The sequence below is a fragment of the Sorex fumeus genome, unplaced genomic scaffold, assembly GCF_029834395.1.
Source record: "Sorex fumeus unplaced genomic scaffold, SorFum_2.1 ptg000026l, whole genome shotgun sequence".
In the NCBI taxonomy this organism is placed as follows: domain Eukaryota; kingdom Metazoa; phylum Chordata; class Mammalia; order Eulipotyphla; family Soricidae; genus Sorex; species Sorex fumeus.
In genome coordinates this window covers 5964903-5982029 of record NW_026606083.1, presented here as the reverse complement: position 1 = coordinate 5982029, position 17127 = coordinate 5964903, and the positions used below count along the sequence as shown (strand labels likewise).

General features: G+C 53.2%; 1 protein-coding gene across 2 annotated transcripts in view; it reads left to right on the top strand.

Moving 5' to 3' along the window:
• Positions 1 to 15306: 15306 nt before the first annotated feature.
• The window catches only part of LARP4B (La ribonucleoprotein 4B), a 74137-nt gene continuing 72316 nt past the window's right edge, over positions 15307 to 17127 (top strand). Inside the window, exon 1 of one of the 2 annotated variants that reach the window (XM_056114543.1) lies at positions 15307 to 15560. The gene's annotated coding sequence lies outside the window, so the exon portion shown is untranslated. The remainder of the gene's footprint in view (positions 15561 to 17127) is intronic. The other variant, XM_056114544.1, reaches the window with a different exon arrangement.

The following is a 17127-nucleotide window of genomic DNA, read 5'->3' as shown; positions in this document are numbered from 1 at the left end:
GACCGTAGGTAGGGGTGCGACAATATGGGGACAAAAGCCCTAAAAGGACACTTGGTTTGATTCTCAGTCCTGACCAAGTGACCAAGCACCCTGCTTGCTGCCCTTCCAGACCAGGACTTTTTAGGGTGGGGACCTAACTGGGTGGGGACATCCACACACTGTGGCCTGCTAAAGCTGGGAGCAACTGCTGTGGGGGCCACACACTGAGCTGAAGTTGAGAGTGGACAGTACCCACGGACAGCACCCAGCATGTGCATGGGTGCATGTGTGCGTGCGTGTGTGTGTGTGTATGTGTGTGTGTATAGAAAGGGGGGAAGGGAGGGGGTGGAAGGAAGGGGAGGGGAGGAGAAAAGAGCAGAGAGGAATGGTGGGGGGAGCGAGGAGAGGGGAAGGGGAAAAGAACAGGGGAGCAGAGGGGAGAGAGGATGGTGGGGGGGAGGGGGTGGTAGGGGAAGGACAGTGCCCGGAGGGAAGGAAAAAGACGCCAGAGGTGGTGGAGCAGGAGCAGGGCACCTGGCAGGAGGCTCTGCCCTAGCAGGAGGTCTCCTCACCACACCCGTGGCACCTCCTGCCAGCCCCGCCCACCGGCCTCTCCCTCACTGGCCTCTCCAGCACTGACCCCTCCTGCACCGGCCATTTCACTGGTCCCTCCTGCACTGGCCTCTCAGGCACAGATCCATCCCACTGACCTCTCTCGCCGGCCCCTCCCGCTGGCCCCTCCCGCACTGGCCCCTCCCGCACTGGCTCTGCCCGGCTGGCTGTTCCTTCCCAGTGCTTAGGGCTGGCATCTGGCCTGGCACCAGCAGCCCTGCCCGCCTCCCCCATCCCGCTGGACCGGCGTCCAGGCTCAGCCATGGCCCCAAGGGTTTGGACTCTGCCTCGTTCCAAGGGGAGGAGCCCGGAGCCGCTCCAGGCGCGCTTGGCTTGCACAGCAGGAGGCCTCGCCTTTGCTCCCTCTGCGGGCTCTGAGCCCGCCCTGTGTGGGAAGGGAATATCCCCAGCCCCGCACCTGCTGGTCGCTGCCAACACCCAGCTCCCCTGCACCTGATCTCTCCTCCTGTGGGGAAAAGCAGCCCCCCCCTCCCCGCGCATGAAAGTGTGCCTGCTCAGAAAGGACGGAGAAATTCCTTCTGGGCTCAAAAGAAAACTGGAAAAGTCTCAGAAAAACAGAGACCAAACTCAACTGGGGCCCGCGGGACATGGCTAGAGCAAGTGAACCGACAGAGGCACAGTGGTCAGAGAGCAGCCACGGCCGGCCCAGTGCCCTGTCTTTCTGGGGCTGTGATCAGAAGAACCTCATTCACATGCTCTTTCTAGGGCACAGTAGGTGAAGGGCTTGGCTTGCTTGTGGCTGACCCAGGGTTCGATTCCCAGCATCCTATATGGTCCCCAGTGCTCTGCCAGGGGTGTTCCCTGAGAGCAGAGCCAGGAGTAAGCTCTGAGGACACCCCAAACCAAAAATATACCAATAAATATATGAATAAATGAAATCCAATCCTCATTCTGCACCTGCAGTTTAGGTGCCCACGTGAAACAGAACCTTATTGATCTAAGCCACCTGGAGGAACAGCCAACAGAAGTATTGAAGTCAAATACACTTACTCACCAAACTATGCTGACCAGGGTTTCTGAGTATAAAATAATTCGATGGAAATAAAGTTGCAGGATCACATACTAGCATCCAGATGGCTCCAGAAAAGCCTCTCTGTTAACTCAGAGGTGGTTGAGCAGTGTCAGCCCTGTGATAAGCCCTGAGGACCAGGTTCCAACTCACGAAGTGCAAGGACAGCGCAGACCTCAGTCAATATTGACCTTCGTTTGAACCCTGCTAGAGGCCATCGCTGAAGAGATTGTGGCTGGGACGTTGTGGTCTGGGGCCCTGCAAGAGCACCTGCATGCAGGGCTGGTTCACTCAGCTCACACTAGGCCCCAACCTGAGTTAGTGCTCTGACATTCCCATCCCAACCCTCCCGGCAACCTCACTGGGGCTTGCCCCGGCCTGGCAGAATCACTTGTTGACTCTGACCCTCAACCCTCTGTTTCCTCTCAGGCCTACGGCCCGACAAACACCCACCAGGAAAGGGGTGACCAGAGGACCTGTGTGTGGCTCGGGACCAACCCTGGATCCCACCACTCTGATGTGTAGAACCAGATCTCAGCCCCTGCAATCCACGGGTGGACTGCTCCCAACCCCCAGTGTCCCAGCTCTCCCTTGGACACAAGGCAGGAACTTCAGGGTGCAAACCATCCGCTTCTTCCAAGAAACCAGTGAGGAAGGGAGCACAGTACCAATATGGGGCACTTCAAGGCCTTAATCCTTTTTTTTTGTTGTTGTTGTTGCTGAAGTAAGACAGATTTTATTTGGAGGTTTTTGAAGGGAAGGAGGAAGAGAAAGTGGGAGAGAGTGGAGAGTAACATGCTCAAGAGAGAACCTGGGCTTCTCCAAGGGCAGAGAGTGCCCCTACACATTAGACAGGAAAGCATGAAAGTCCACATTTCAAGAGGGGAGATGCGGGCGACACATGTGCTTGCTCTGGCAGCATATGTGCCAAGGCCTTAATCCTTGATGCATGGTGAGCCATGTGCTCGTGAGCTGGGAGAGGCCCAGGTCACCCCTAGGACAACAGTTCAGCTGTCAGAGCATGACCTCTGAGAACAGTATTCACCTCCTCCTCTCAACCCTCCATTTCAGGTCTGCACACCAATCTTCATGTTGACCCTAGAGTGTCAGCTCGTTCTTGCTGATCCCTGCACATCTCACACACCTTCACACACATATGCACACGTGTATACACATATACACATGAAGTGTACAGGAGTCACACACACAGGTCACGTGTACCCATACACAAAACAATACACACAACCATATGCACATAGCACACCTGTACATGCATGTAACTATACAGAACACATGGGCACATCTGTCGTGCACACACCTGTACACACAGCACATCCATTCCTGCATAAAACACATGTGCACACACCTGTACTACACACACCACATCTGTACCTGCACACAGCACATGTACACACACCTATACACATAGCACACCTGCATCAGCAAACAAACACACACGTACACACAGCACATCTGTACCTGTAAACACAACTGTTACTGTAGCACTGTCCTCCCCTTGTTCATCCATTCACTCAAGCGGGCCCAGTAACATCTCCATTGTGAGACTTGTTGTTACTTTATTTGGCATATCAAATACATCACGGGTAGCTTACTAGGCTTTGCCGTGCAAGTGAGATACTCTCGGTAGCTTGCCACGCTCTCCAAGAGGGAGCCTAATCTATCAAAGATTAGATGATCATATATTTGAGGGGAGGTGTCAGTATATTCAACCCTGTTCTGTTGGTCTGCGGCTCTGCCTTTGTTCCAGTACCATGCTGTTTTAATTATTACTACTTTGTAGTAGAGTTTGAGGTTGGGGAGGTTGATTCCTCCCATTTTCTTTTTCCCAAGAATTGCTTTGGCTATTCGTGGGTGCTAATTGTTCCCTATGAATTTCAGGAGCGTTTGCTCCATTTCTTTGAAGAATGTCATGGGTATTGTTATAGGGATCACATTGAATTTGTACAATGCTTTGGGGAGTATTGCCATTTTGACAATGTTAATTCTCCTGATCCATGAGCAGGGAATGCCTTTCCATTTCCTCATGTCTTCTTTTATTTCCTGAAGTAGCATCTTGTAGCTTTCTTTGTACAGGTCTTTTATGTCCTTAGTTAAGCTGCTTCCTAGGTACTTGATTTTCTGGGGCACAATTGTGAATGGGATTGTTTTTTTATGTCATTTTCTTCTCTCTCATTATTTGCGTATAGGAAAGCCATGAACTTTAGGGTATTGATTTTATAGCCTGCAACTTTACTATACAAGTCTATTGTTTCTAGGAGTTTCTTGGTAGAGGTTTTAGGGTTCTCTAAGTATAGTATCATATCACCTGTAAATAGTGAGAGCTTGATTTCTTCCTTTCTTACCTGAATGCCCTTAATATCTTTTTCTTGCCTAATAGCTATTGAAAATACTTCCAGTACTATATTGAACAGCAGCGGAGAGAGTGGGCATCCTTCTCTTGTCCCTGATCTTAGAGGGAAGGCTCTTAGTTTTCCCCATTGAGGATGATTTTTGCCATAGGCTTGTGGTAGATGGCTTTAACTTTATTGAGGAAAGTCCCTTCTATATCCATTTTGGCAAGTGTTTTCATCATAAAAGTGTGCTGGATCTTGTCAAATGCTTTCTCTGCATCTATTGATATGATCATATGGTTTTTATCTTTTCTTTTGTTACCAACTAAGAGACTAAATCCCAAAACAATGGATCCAAATGAAAACTGAGAGAAACAGTTAAGAATTCACTGGTAGGTACAGCGGGAGTTTGCTTCCATGAAGCCAACCTGAGTTCGATCTCTGGTACTCCATTTGGTCCCCTGAGCACCACCAGGAGCAATTCCTGAGCTTAGAGCCAGGAGTAACCCCTGAGCATTTCTGGGTGTGATCCCAAAAGAAAAAATTATATATTTTCTAATCAGTGTTTATTCCCCCCCTTTTTTGTTGTTGTTATTTTTGGGTCAAATCCACTGATGCTCAGGAGTTACCCTGGCTCCACACTCAGGAACCACTCCCAGCAGTGCTCAGGGGATCCATAGGGTGCCAGGGATTGAACGCCAGGTCAACTGTGTGCAAGCAAGAGCCCTACTCACTGTACTATGTCTCCAGCCCCAAGGTTTATTCTCACTGCGTTCCTGCCTTCAGAATCTTAGCCCCCTGTTCAATCTCTACACAACCTACCACCTGGATAGCTTGTTTCCCAACACTCCACACTTTGGGAATGCTGCAGCTCAGAATACGTTTAAGTTCTACACCCTTTGGCCCTAATCTACAGTATCATCAATCAATCAACAAATGTCGCAACCTATCAGACAAGGACATCACATGCAAGAAACAGCAATGCAAGACCAAGCAGAGCTGAGTCCCAGCAAGCACAACATACACATGTATACATATGAAAAAACATCACATCTGTACCAGCAAATACAACACACATGCACACACCTATACCTGCATGAGCCATCCACACACACACCCATGTGCCCCTACACAAGCACACAGGTACGCACACAACATGCTCCATCACTGGGTCTCTGCCAGAATGTTCACCTGATAAACTGTGATTCCCAGCCCCTACCAACCTCAAGTGAATAGTTATCTGGGCTTTTGGTCAATTGTCTGATTTTCTCTGGACCTTTTTGCCTTCAACCAGGTCTCTTCCTCCAGTCCAGCCTCTTCCCAGCACCAGCCCACAGTACCTGTGCCCCTTCTCTCCATCTTCCTGGTTTGACTGGGCAGCACCTCAGCAAGTGAGAGCTGGTGCCTTGACCCGAGCTGGCCAAGAACCACAGATTGTATGGTAGAATGAACATGCTGCATCACACTCGTGTGTTAGGGATCAGGGGGCAGTCACACACCCATCCCCAAGCACCTTCACACACATGTCTGTCCAGAGGGCATAGTCTGGCTGTCTGTTCAATGTCCAGCCTCAGTCTCAGTCTTGCTGCTGACAGAGCTCCTGGCAGACAGGTGGGCAAGGAGGGATGGGGCCTGCAGGGGCTTGAGCACAGGCTCAGGAGACAGAAGCAGCGAGACAAGCACTCAATGCTCCCTCCTATCAGTCAACCTGTTCTCGGGTCCAACGGGGAATTTTAGGGAAAGCTTCCAGGAATTGCCATTGGGTGGGTGCCTCACCATCTGCCGGGGAGGGGAACTCATCATTAGAATTTCCATGGATGACTCCATACAGGACAGGGAGAGCAGCCTGCACTGTAAGTGGGTAAGCAGGTATTGATACTGCTTCTGTAATTGGTAAAATCCAGGGGCCCTAGAGAAAGAACTGTGGGCAGGCGCTCACCTTGCACACAGTCAGCTTGGTGTGGTCCCTGGCACCACATATGGTCTCCCTAACCCACCAGGGGTAATCCTTGAGCACAGATAGGTGTGGTTTCCCTGGAAGGAACGAAGGAAGGAAGGAAGGAAGGAAGGAAGGAAGGAAGTTTCTAGTAAGTTGAATTCTATGAAAGGGAGGGACCAAGTGCCAAGTGTGGAGGGTTGATGGGTGGAGGGGTTCAGACTGTCATGGCAGGAAGTGGCTGGAGAGCTGCTGCTGGCTCACTAGGAGCCCAATTCACCCTCCATGGACACCCCATCAATAGGATCAGGGCATGGCTCGGGGGACTAGTCCTGCCATCAAGCACTCCCAGAACAGCTCACTGGTGTCACTCCTGAATGCTGCCAGATGTGGCCCAAACACCAGAGCATATGAGCCGTGTGAGGGGGATCAGCCTCAAGAGGATCACACCAGCTGTGTTTGGGGGCTGCTCCTGGCTCAGTGCGGTGGGTTCTGTCACAGCAGTGCTCAGGCCATGTGGTGTTAAGGGTAGAGCCTGAGCCCCACTCATTAGAAACGTCTGGGGCCTCAGCGTTGTTTTCACGTGTAGGTTACTCTGAGTTAGTGAAGCCCTAAGTTGCTGCAGGCCAGGCCAGGGGGAGATTCAGGGTTTCAGAAGCTTCCAGCTCCTTGTCAGTATTTGTCCTTCACTGTTGCCATACTGAACCAGTGTGGTTGGGGGGTGCTGCTAGGGGCCAGTGGGAACCTGCTCAGTGCTTGTCCTTGGGGGCCAGCTAAACAGTTTTCTGAAGTGGATGGTGCTTGCGGTGCCTGTTGGATGTAGGTGTATCCCTGGGCACAGGTGCCCAAGAGGGCGCTGGCAGAGCAAACTGGTAGGTAGTAGTTTGGGGGGCAGCGCCAGCGCCAAGCTGCCATTAGTATAGCTGCAGGGGTGTGCACATATAATTTGGGGCAGTCTGCCGGGTTCCTGGGCCCAGCAGTTTGGGATCAAAAGGCGGCTGAGCCAGCTCCCTGGGCAGCTGCAGAGAGAAGCGTCGGCTGGGCTGGTAACTGGGAAGCTGGCTGGATAGGGCAGTCCCCTGCAGATAGGGCATACCCTCCATGTGAGGCATGGGACACATGTGCATAGGGAGGAGGAGAGGACAGAGCCAGGAGACGCTGAGGGGCAGTGTCAGGAGGCCATCTACAGCCATCGCTAAGCTCCCACCAGCACTCAGGGGAACCTCCACTTCAAATTCTTTTGCTGTTGTTTTGGGTTTTAGGGTCATACTTGGCAAGCTCGGTGGCCCCGTGAGGTGTAGGGCTCAAACCCAGTCTCGTATGCAGAGCATGCATGTGGCTCTTTGCGCTGGCTCTGGCTTTTTTTTTTTCCATTGTGATGCAGAGGATTGAGTCCAGGACCCCTCATTTGTAAAGCACATGCTCTGCCCTGCGCCCGCCCGCAGATTCACTACTACAAAAGCGGCAGACAGGGCCCTTTCCAGTTCTGCTTGGCCAGCCCTGGCAGCCAGTCTTGCCTCAGGTCCCACAGGAAGCTTGGGAGCTTCTATAGAGGTCAGGCCTGGAGGGTGTGACTTTTAACCTGTTAACTCCTAACCCTGGCCCAATCCCATCCCTTAAGCCCCAGCACTTAACCTCTAGCCCCTAGCCCCTAACCCTAAGGAACGCCTAAGTCTGTGGTGCAAGAAGCCCCTGCTATACCTCCCAGGCACTGATCCAAAGGCCATGGTCTGAGTCTGAGCTCCTCAGGTCAGACACTGTCATGGGAGTGGACCTTTCAGGCTGTTCTACAGTAGCATGGAAGCCATGCATTGGGCATCACAAGACATGTTAGTCTCATGGCAGGATAGCCAAGGAGAGGCCATCAGGGCCCCTGCAGCCCAGCCCAGCCCAGACCCACACACAGCCAGGAAACAGCTGGGGCTCCAGGGAACATTGGAGATGCTGCCTCAAGCCCCCCATCCCCCCAGTGGGGGTGGGGGCAGGGAATGGCCCAGAGGCGAACAGAAAGTGGTCCCAAGGGTTGTGTCCTCACCTTGTGGCTCCTCTGTCCCTTAAGCAAGGTCCTCAGTCCATCTGTGTCTTTCTCTGGCAGGCAGGAGGCAGCAGAGGAAACAGCCACCTCAGGGCAACTGGCACATTCAAAGGGAGTTCTCCTTCCCAGAGTCGAGGCTCCTGATCTTTCCTTTGTGCGGGGGACAGAGGCCTGCAGGAAAGGTTGACGCCCAATATGGAGGGGCAGAGGATGCAAACCAGAGAGTGTCGGAGGCTCTCAGATGTGTTCACGAGGGTCTGCGAAAGTGGGGGAAGCAGAGGGAACTCAGAGCCCCAGAATCCAGCCAGTTCTCATACCCTCCCGCTCTAGGCCATTTCTTTCCATTCTTGCTCCCAGAGTGACTCCAGCAGTACTCCAGCCTACCTCCCAAAGGCTCCAGAGAGGGGACCAGAGAGTACTGCAGAGGCTACAGCCAGGCAGGCGGAGCTGAAGGCAGCTGGAGCTGTGCAGAGGCCAGAGCAGGTAGACCAGATGCCTGCCCTGCAGAGGATCTGGTACTCAGCATCCAGCAAAGGGTTGGAGGGTGGGGGTAAGGATGGGAGTAAGAGGAGAGTAGTGACTAGACTCTGGAGAGCTACAGCTTAGAACCAGGAGCCAGAGAGAGCAGGGGCAACGATGCCCAATGTGTGACACTTACAGGACAAGTCAGATCAGGTACAGGAGATGTGAGGTGAGAGGCCATCGGTGCCCCTTGCGTGTGCACACGTGTGGGGCAGCATTTATACACTGGAAATTTGTATCTAACATATCAGGCCTCCTGCACCTTGGGAATTGGTCCCCTGGAAACTATAGCTATATCATGCAGAGGTCAGTACCAGCCCAGATGGTGCCCACAAGAGGGCAGTTAAACTGTGGCCCCTCTGTGCCACAAGCAGTGATTCACAGCAAAGAACTCAGTAGCATAAAGCAACTGTGCAACAGAGTACCTAATGAGAGACTTTTCTAGCACGAAGCAGACTCTGCAAAGGAGTGTTCACGCCTGGAAAAGTATTCTCATAGAGTCCTCCAGCTTGAAACTGATTCTGCAGTGGAATGGGAGGACATCTAGTTGGATGACCATGTTATCAGTGGAGCACAGGAGGTAGGCGTGGCTCTAGGCAGTGGGTGGTGCCCTGCAGCCCTTGGAAGCTGTGAGTCCTGCCTGTACCCCTCAGTCAGAATCTGGTGTGATTCTGTACCAGTGCCCCTGTCTCTGGGAGTTTGAACTCTGACATGTGAGAGACCCAGGTGTGGCTGCAGGTGTGGCCCTGAGGGTGCAACTGGGCAAGGTTGTAACCTCTATGCCTTCTCTCAAAGACCCCCATAGTTGAGGCCAGGGTGGTGCTGTCCTGCATGCTGGGGCAGCTAACACTGTGTTAGTTACTCAGAAGTCCAGGTGCAAGCTGCTGTGGAAATGGGCAGGGGAGGAACTAGATTCCCCGCCCGGGTCCTCCTGCTCTGGTGCCATCCCGCTGACACTACAGCTGTTTAACCACGTCATCTTTTAAGTCACATGTTTGATGAACCAATTAAAAACCAGTATCTAGGAAACGGCCTTCCCCTTGTCCCAGGCCACACTCGATTGTCCAGCTCTGCCTGCTTTCTGGCCAGCCCTTGACCTCACCCTGCTTCCAGGCCCACCCACTCACTCCCAAGGCTGCCGGGAGACCTCAGGCCCAGCCTGAGTCATGTGTTTTGCACGCCTGACAGAAGCAGGACAAACTTTTGTTTGTTTGTTGGCAAGACAGATGGGTTTGTTTGATGACACAACGCTGGTCCCTACTCCCCGAAAGGGGCCTGGCTTCTGCACGGGGCAGATAAAAGTGTTTACAGGAGGAGTGTTTGCCGTTCCCAGGCATAGCTAGCTCCTGTCAAGTTCTTGTCCAGGCAGTTTCAAAGAGGAAAGAGGGCCATTCCCCAAGTTTCCTTGTCAAATACAGCTGCTCTCCTCAGTCAAGGGCAGTTTCTCATTCACTCCTTTGATTTCACAGATCAGGAAATGCTGCCCAAGAGCCTGGAGAAGCAAGAGCTGAACGGAGACAGGAACATCCCATACTCACCTCCTGCGCTACCTCTCCAGGCCAGTGCAAAGGGGCTTGCAAAGTCGTTCCCTCAGCTCTGAAGGTTCCTCAGTGACAGACATCAGAGAAGCTGTCTGCTCACCTTCCACACCCTTTCAAATGCATATAAAAATTAAAGTTTTTTATGGGGCCAGAGGGCTAACACAGGGGTTTGAGCTCTGGTTTGATCCCCAGCACCCTACATAGTTCCTGAGCAGATTAGGTGTGGTCAGTCCCAACCTCTTCATTCCCAAATTCCCTTAATAAAGATTTAACAAGGATTTCAGGTGGGGGGAGGTGGCATGGAGGGTGATGGGAGGGAAAATGGGGACACTGGCTCTGGGAAATGTGCGCTGTTGGTACCTAATCATGAACAGCTTTATAAGGGTCTATCTCACAGCAATTCAATAGAAAGAAAATGAAAGAAAGAAAATTCAACAAGGTAACAATGTGTACAATGTTTATATTTTATTTTATTTTAATTAAAAATATTTTTGGTTTGTTTTGTTTTGTTTCTGGGCCACAGCTGGTGATGCTCAGGGGTTACTGATGACTGTGCACTAAGGAATTGCTCTTGGTGGTGCACAGGGAACCATATGGGTGCTAGAGATTGAACCTGGGTTGGCAGCACACAAGGCAAGTGCCCTACCTGCTACATATCTCTCTGCACCTATATTTTATTTTAAAATAAACTACAGGAGCTGGAGTGATAGCACAGCGGGTAGGGCATTTGCCTTGCACGCGGCTGACCCAGGTTTGATTCCCAGCATCCCATATGGTCCCCTGAGCACCGCCAGGAGTAACTCCTGAGTGCAGAGCCAGGAGTAACCCCTGTGCATCACCGGGTATGACCTAAAAAGCAAAATAAAATAAAATAAAATAAAATAAACTACAGAGGTCAGGGACCACATATGGTTCCCTGAACCCTGCCAGGAATAATCCATTTACAGAGTCAGGAGTAAGCCCTGAGCACCACTGGGTATGGCCCCCAAATCAAACAACAGATCAAATTAAAAAACAAAACAGAAACAATCCATATACATAAGCAGAGTAAGAGATGTGAAGATCTTTCCAGAATGTGGAAATGTAAGTTTTCGTTTGTTTGCCTTTAAAACAAAGAGCTTTTTGAGAAAGAAGGAAAGACCAGGGGCTGGAGTGCAGCGCTAATACAGCAGGTAAGGGAAGCCTCGCACACAGCCAATGTAGGTTCCTTCTCCAGCATCGCTCAGGCTCCTCTGAGCCCTTCCAGGAGTGATACCTGAGCACTACCAGGTGTGGCCCAAAATCAGAAAACAGAAAACGAAGAAGAGGTCCACCCACAGAGGGCAGGAGAACTAAGGGAAAAATACCCAAGATCAAAGTTAGAAAATTCTTACTGCTTTTTAAAATTCCATAGTGTAGAAGTATCTGTGAAAAGATAAATTTAGAAGGTGCGAGGAAACTCCAGTTCAAATAGGGGCAGCAAGCTTCTCTCCAGCGACCCTTCTGGGGGGCGGGCGGCCAGGGACTTCTTTTCTCAGAGCTGGGATAGGAGGCCAGACCTGGCTGCCCCTCCTGGGAGCCCCTCCCTGTCTTCTGGCTCAGCAGGGCTCTTCTGGTATGGACCATACTTCTGCTGCCTTGACCTCCACACCCCATCTCCACACAGATAGGTTGGGGTTCAGGCTTCATCACAGAGACCAGGTAGATACCAGCTGTGAGTGGGCAATACAGGACTGCAGGGCCGAGAAAATAAGACAGGGAGAGGTACTTGCCTAGCACACCGCCCACCCTGGATCAATTCCCGACACCACCAGGGGTCATTCTGGAGCGCAGAGCCAGGAATAGCCCTTAAGCACTGCTGGGTATGGTCCATTACCCCCAGAGAAACCAAAACCCCAAAGCAAGTCAACAAAACACCCAGATGACAATGCCAAAGTGCTAGAGACTCTCTTTCTTTTCCTCTTCCTCCTCCCCCTCTTCTCTTGCCACACCCAGCGGTGCTCAGGCCTTTAGTACCTGGCTTTGTGCTCAGAGGTCACTCCTGATAGCGCTCAGGGAATCCTATGTGGTGCTGGGAAGCAAACCCAGGACAGCCATTGTGCAAGGCAAGTGTTTTACCTGCCGTACAATCTTCTTGGCCCTCGTTTTGAAGACAAAACTTTATAGAAAAGTTGCAAACGCTCCTACTATACCTAGATTTAGCAACTAAAGTTTTCCTATTGCTTTTCTGTTTAACTGTGTGTGTTACTAAACTATTGAGAGAAACTTGATTGATACCTTGACCCCTATATTCTATTATTTATTTATGTCTCTCAGGTCCAAAGATATTCTTTTATCTAGTCACAAAACAAGTTATATGTAAGTCAAATCCTGGAAACTTCTATTTTTTTAAATTTGTTTTTGGGCCACATCTGGTGGTTCTTGGGGCTTACTCTGGTTCCGGGCTCAGGCATCACTCCTGATGAGGCTCAGGGGATCATGTGTATTTGTTGGGAATGGAACCTGGGACTACTTAGAGCAAGGCAAGTGTCCTACCCGCTGTACTATCTCTCCGACCAAGGAAGCTTACTTTTAGACTGGAATATAATCTGTATTAACTCCAATAATGCTGATGCTAAGTTTTACTCTGATCTTTTAACTTGGAAACTTCTTCCACCTTTAACTTATTTGTGACTGTTTTTGGTGGTGCTTTGAATGGAACACATGCACTGCAAGTGTAGAGATTCTGAGCCACATCAAGTCCCTCTGAATCATATGGGCCGGCAACTGTGAAGCTATCTCCTCTGAGTCTGTGGGAGCTCCTTGAGTTAGTGTATGGACTTTGAGTAGGACCATTCGGGCTGTCACATTTCGGCAATGGACCACTGAGTCTGAGAACATCCCTTGATTGAGACAGGTCTACTCTTTTCACCCACAGTTCTGGGGGGATGTAAGGGCCAGTACTGCCCGTCCAGCTGTCAGAGAGCCTGTCCAGCTGTTAGAGAGAGAGAGAGAGAGAGAGAGAGAGGGAGAGGGAGAGGGAGAGGGAGAGGGAGAGAGCAAGCGAACACTGTCTGTACAGCTGTCAAGAGACTGTTTAGAGGACAGAGCATTTTATCCATCCAGTTGTCAGAGACTATCTAGAGGATAGAGCAATGTGTCTTCCCAGCAGCCGGTGAGAGTACTGTGTGTGTGTGTGTGTGTGTGTGTGTGTGTGTGTGAGAGAGAGAGAGAGAGAGAGAGAGAGAGTGCACTGTCTGTCCAGTTGTCAGAACATTGTGTCTTAGCTGCCAGCTCCTCTGGGTCTTTTCTGAGCACATTGCTGGGTGCTCAGACAGCAGGTTTCTCTGTCCTCACCCCCCCCATCCTATCTCTGAGGCCTTGGCCTAGCATTACTTTCTCCAGTTCCTTCCCAGCTGGTCTTCATCCTGTTCCCTGCCTACACCCTAGGACTCTGCACAGCTGGCAGTAACCTCATCCCTCCTTATTCCTACCCATGGTTCCACACCAACTTCCCAGCAGCACTACTTTTTAAATTTTTTTCTTTTTTATGTAGGAGTACTGCTATTTATTCAGCCACTGATTAGGTAATTTTTTAAAAATTTTATTTTCACAAAGTTGTTCACAATAATTGATTACGTTCAATATTTCAACACCAATCCCACCACCATTACACCTTCCCACTTTTGAATTTTCCTACCACCACTCAAGCCTGCCCCTAGGCAGAAGCAGCACTACTCTTAAGGGGTATGGTAACTTTGCAAGTATTTAAACAGTGGGTAAATTAATAGTACTGAACATTAGAAGCAAAGTTTGGGTAGTGAGGTAAACCAAAAATGTTTGCTAAGAAGTAGCAAAATGAAGTTGAAATTCTAATTTTCAATAACACATAAATATGTGTTCACTGCTCACAAAAAGTTCTGGGAGAATAAAATAATATTCTCAAATCCCGTGAAACTTAGGCCTTCACTACAACTATCTTCTTCATTGGTTGATTCATGGATGTTTATTAGGGTTCTGCTATGTGCCCATCCTCTTTTCCAACATAACTCTCAACAAGGACACAAGTCTGGCAGAGCCACACAGGGCAATTGGGGCTGCTTTAATAGAGTTGTGTAAAAAGTTGAGAGGAAAACTTCTGGCTTAAAGAAAAGATGGGGGGCAGAGAGATAGTACGGCTGGTAGGGCACCTGCTTTGCATGTAGCTGACCCTGTCCGATTCTGGCACCACCTAAGATCCTCTGAGCCACGCTGGAAGTGATCCTTGGGCACAGAGCCAGGATGAAGTGCTGAGCACCGCAGGGTGTGCCCCCAAAGCAAAACAAGATACTGAAATGGGCTAAATGGTAGACATCTAAGCTCTGACTCGACATTATTTAAGCACGATTCTACTTCACATGGGTGCAAAGCAAAGACGAAGGTTGGGGGGTGGGGAGGACTTAGTGGTCAGGTCAGTAGCAGAGGCCTGCACTCCTGATTCTGTGAGCTGGGGCACCCTGGGGGGCTGTGGCGCCCCCAACCCCTGAGCCCTAGAGGCAGGCCTGTCTTCCCCTCGCCCCTAGACCCAGAGTGCTCTGAGCACGGGCTAGCACGCGGAGGCCCAGACCCAAGCCCAGCAGCAGGCGACGGGGCTGGAACACAGAACCCCCTCGCCAACGCCCAGCCACCGCGGGAGTCTGCAACGGCTCGGGGGTCTTCTTACTGCGCCCCGCTCGCTGAAAGCCCGGGGAGCACAACAGTCGGGGGGAGAGGGGCTCTGGAGGTCTCAGGGCAATGAGCGGCGGTCCCGACAGGGCGGGCCTATGGGGCTGGGGTCGACGGGAGAGTGAGGCTGGGGGCGACAGAGGGTCCCAGGGGGTCCGGGGCCACAGGTCCCGAGTTCCTAAGGACGGCCGGGACACAGGGGCGCAAAGCATTGGGCTCCGCGGGTCCCCGGGCGGGAGGCAGCGATCCCAGGGGCGGAGGAGGAGCGAGACGCCAGGACAGCCAGCCGGGAAGACGCCCCGGCCCAGCAGGGCAGGGCCCGCGCGGGGCGGAAGTCCGGAGGGCCAGTCCCGGGGCCGGCGGCCGGGAGCCGCGGGGACGCCGGGCGCGGCTGCGCGACCGCGGCGCGGCGGCGGCGGCGGCGTGCGCGCGCGGGCCAATCGCGAGCGCCGTCGGCCGGGGGCGCGCGCGCGGAGAGGCGTGAGGCCGGGGCGGGCGCAGCGCGCGCGCGCCCAATCAGCCCCCCGCGTCGCGGTGACGTGCGGGCTCCGGGCGCCGGGTGCCAGTCGCCGGGCCGCGCGGGTGAGCGCGCGAGCGCCTGGGCGCGCGGGCGCGCGGGGCGGGACTTCCGCCGGGCCCCGGAAGCGGGAGCTGTGTGTTCTCATGCGAACGGGAAGGAGCGTTGGGGCGCCAGAGTCTCGAGGCTGAGACATTTTCGGGCCCGAAAGGGGAAGGAGCCGCCGCCGCCGCCGCCCGCCCGCCGCGCCCGCCTCCGCCGCCCGCCGGGCCGCCGCGCGCGTCTCCCGCCCCTCCTCACGGCCCGTCCCGCGTGACGCGCGGTCGCCGGGCACCGGGCTGCGGCGGAGCCCCGGCGGCGGCGGCGGCCTGACAGGTGAGCGCGGCGGGCGCTGCCCTCGCCCGGCCCGCCCGGCCCGCCCGCCGCCGCGCCCGCCCCGCCGCGCCCGCCTGTCAGGCCGCCATCTTCCCCGAGGACGCGGCGGCGGGCGGGCGGGGGGCGCCGTGGGCCGGGGGCAGGCTCGGGGCTCCGGGCTCCGGGCTCGGGCCCGCCGTGGGGCCGCGCCGGGCCGGGCCGGTTCTCGGGTCGGAGCTGGGCCTGGGGGGTGCGTCGTCGCGGGCCCGCAGTGCGGCGCCTCGCCCCGCACCCGCACCAGGAAGCGGGAAGTCGGCCGGTGGGTGTGGGAGCGCCGCCCGCGCCCCACGGGCCGGGCCCCGCGCCCCCCGCCGGCCCGGCCCCGCGGCCGCGCGTCGGACGCGCCTGCCCCTCCCGGCGCTTCTCAAGTTTGCTGGAGTTGCCGAGTGCGGCTCGTCGGTGCGTCGGCCCCCCCCCCCCCCCGGGGTCCGGCTCGCGACCCCGGAGTCGGGCGGCCTCCCCTCGCGGGGCCGCGCCTCCCGGCCCCCTTTGAAACCTGCACCTGTTTGCGAGTGGCTGCGTTTCGAGCTGGAGTTGGGGAAATTCTGCGGGTCTTGTTTTTTGAAGGACTCGCGGGCCACACCCCGCGGCGCCCTGACGGCCTCCTGTCCGCTCGGGAGCCATATGGGACGCCTCTGCTCGAACCCTGGCGCCGCGTGCCACCAGCGCCCTGCCAGCCCGGCTGGCCTCCGGCCACCGCCGTCAGAAAAGTTGAAGTCGGGAGGGAAAGTTGGCTTGCCGTGTGCGTTAGAAAGGCCGTTGTTTTACTTCCTCCAGGAGGATTGTCAGAGGCGGTTGCCGTTTCCATCAGTACTGTTGTTGAACATTTTTTGTTGTGTTTGCTAGGTGTCTTATGTGTCCACTGACTGCTGGATTGCCTGTGTCTGGAGAGAGCTGGTTCTGAGGACACAGTGTTGATTTGAATTTCAAGAAAGGACTTAAACTAGATGTGATTTGAGCCGGAGAGGGAAATAGATGATGTTGTAGGAATGAAAGCTTCTTAGCATTAATTTTGACGTGCTTTGTAGAAGGGAAGCTGAAATTATCTGTCAGCAGAGGGAGAAGATTTTTTTGGGAGGGCGGCCACACTGTCCTGGGTTTTTATGTTAGGAGACCACATCGTGCTAGATACCAAGCCAGGTCCAGCTGTAGGATCCATTTGGTCCTAGAACCTTGTTTTTTGTTTAATGTTGCTAGGGACAGCAATGGAAGGAAAAGGAGTTTGGGAACGATTATTGAGTTTACTACAGTTTACATAAACACAAAAGTTGACAATATCTTGCTGGAGTTCATTCTGTAAGTAGTGATAGCTGTAGGATTATAATTTAGATCTCATTTTAGTGATCGTCATGATAGTCCGTATAGGTGTTACTTGAAATTTTATTGAAGTATTCTAATGTTAAAGACTCAAGTTTTATTTATTTTGGTTGTTGGTTCACACCCAGTGGTGCTCACAGGTTACTCCTTGCTCTGCACTCAGGAATCAGGCAGGCTCCAGGCACCATATGGGATGCCAAGGATGGAACCC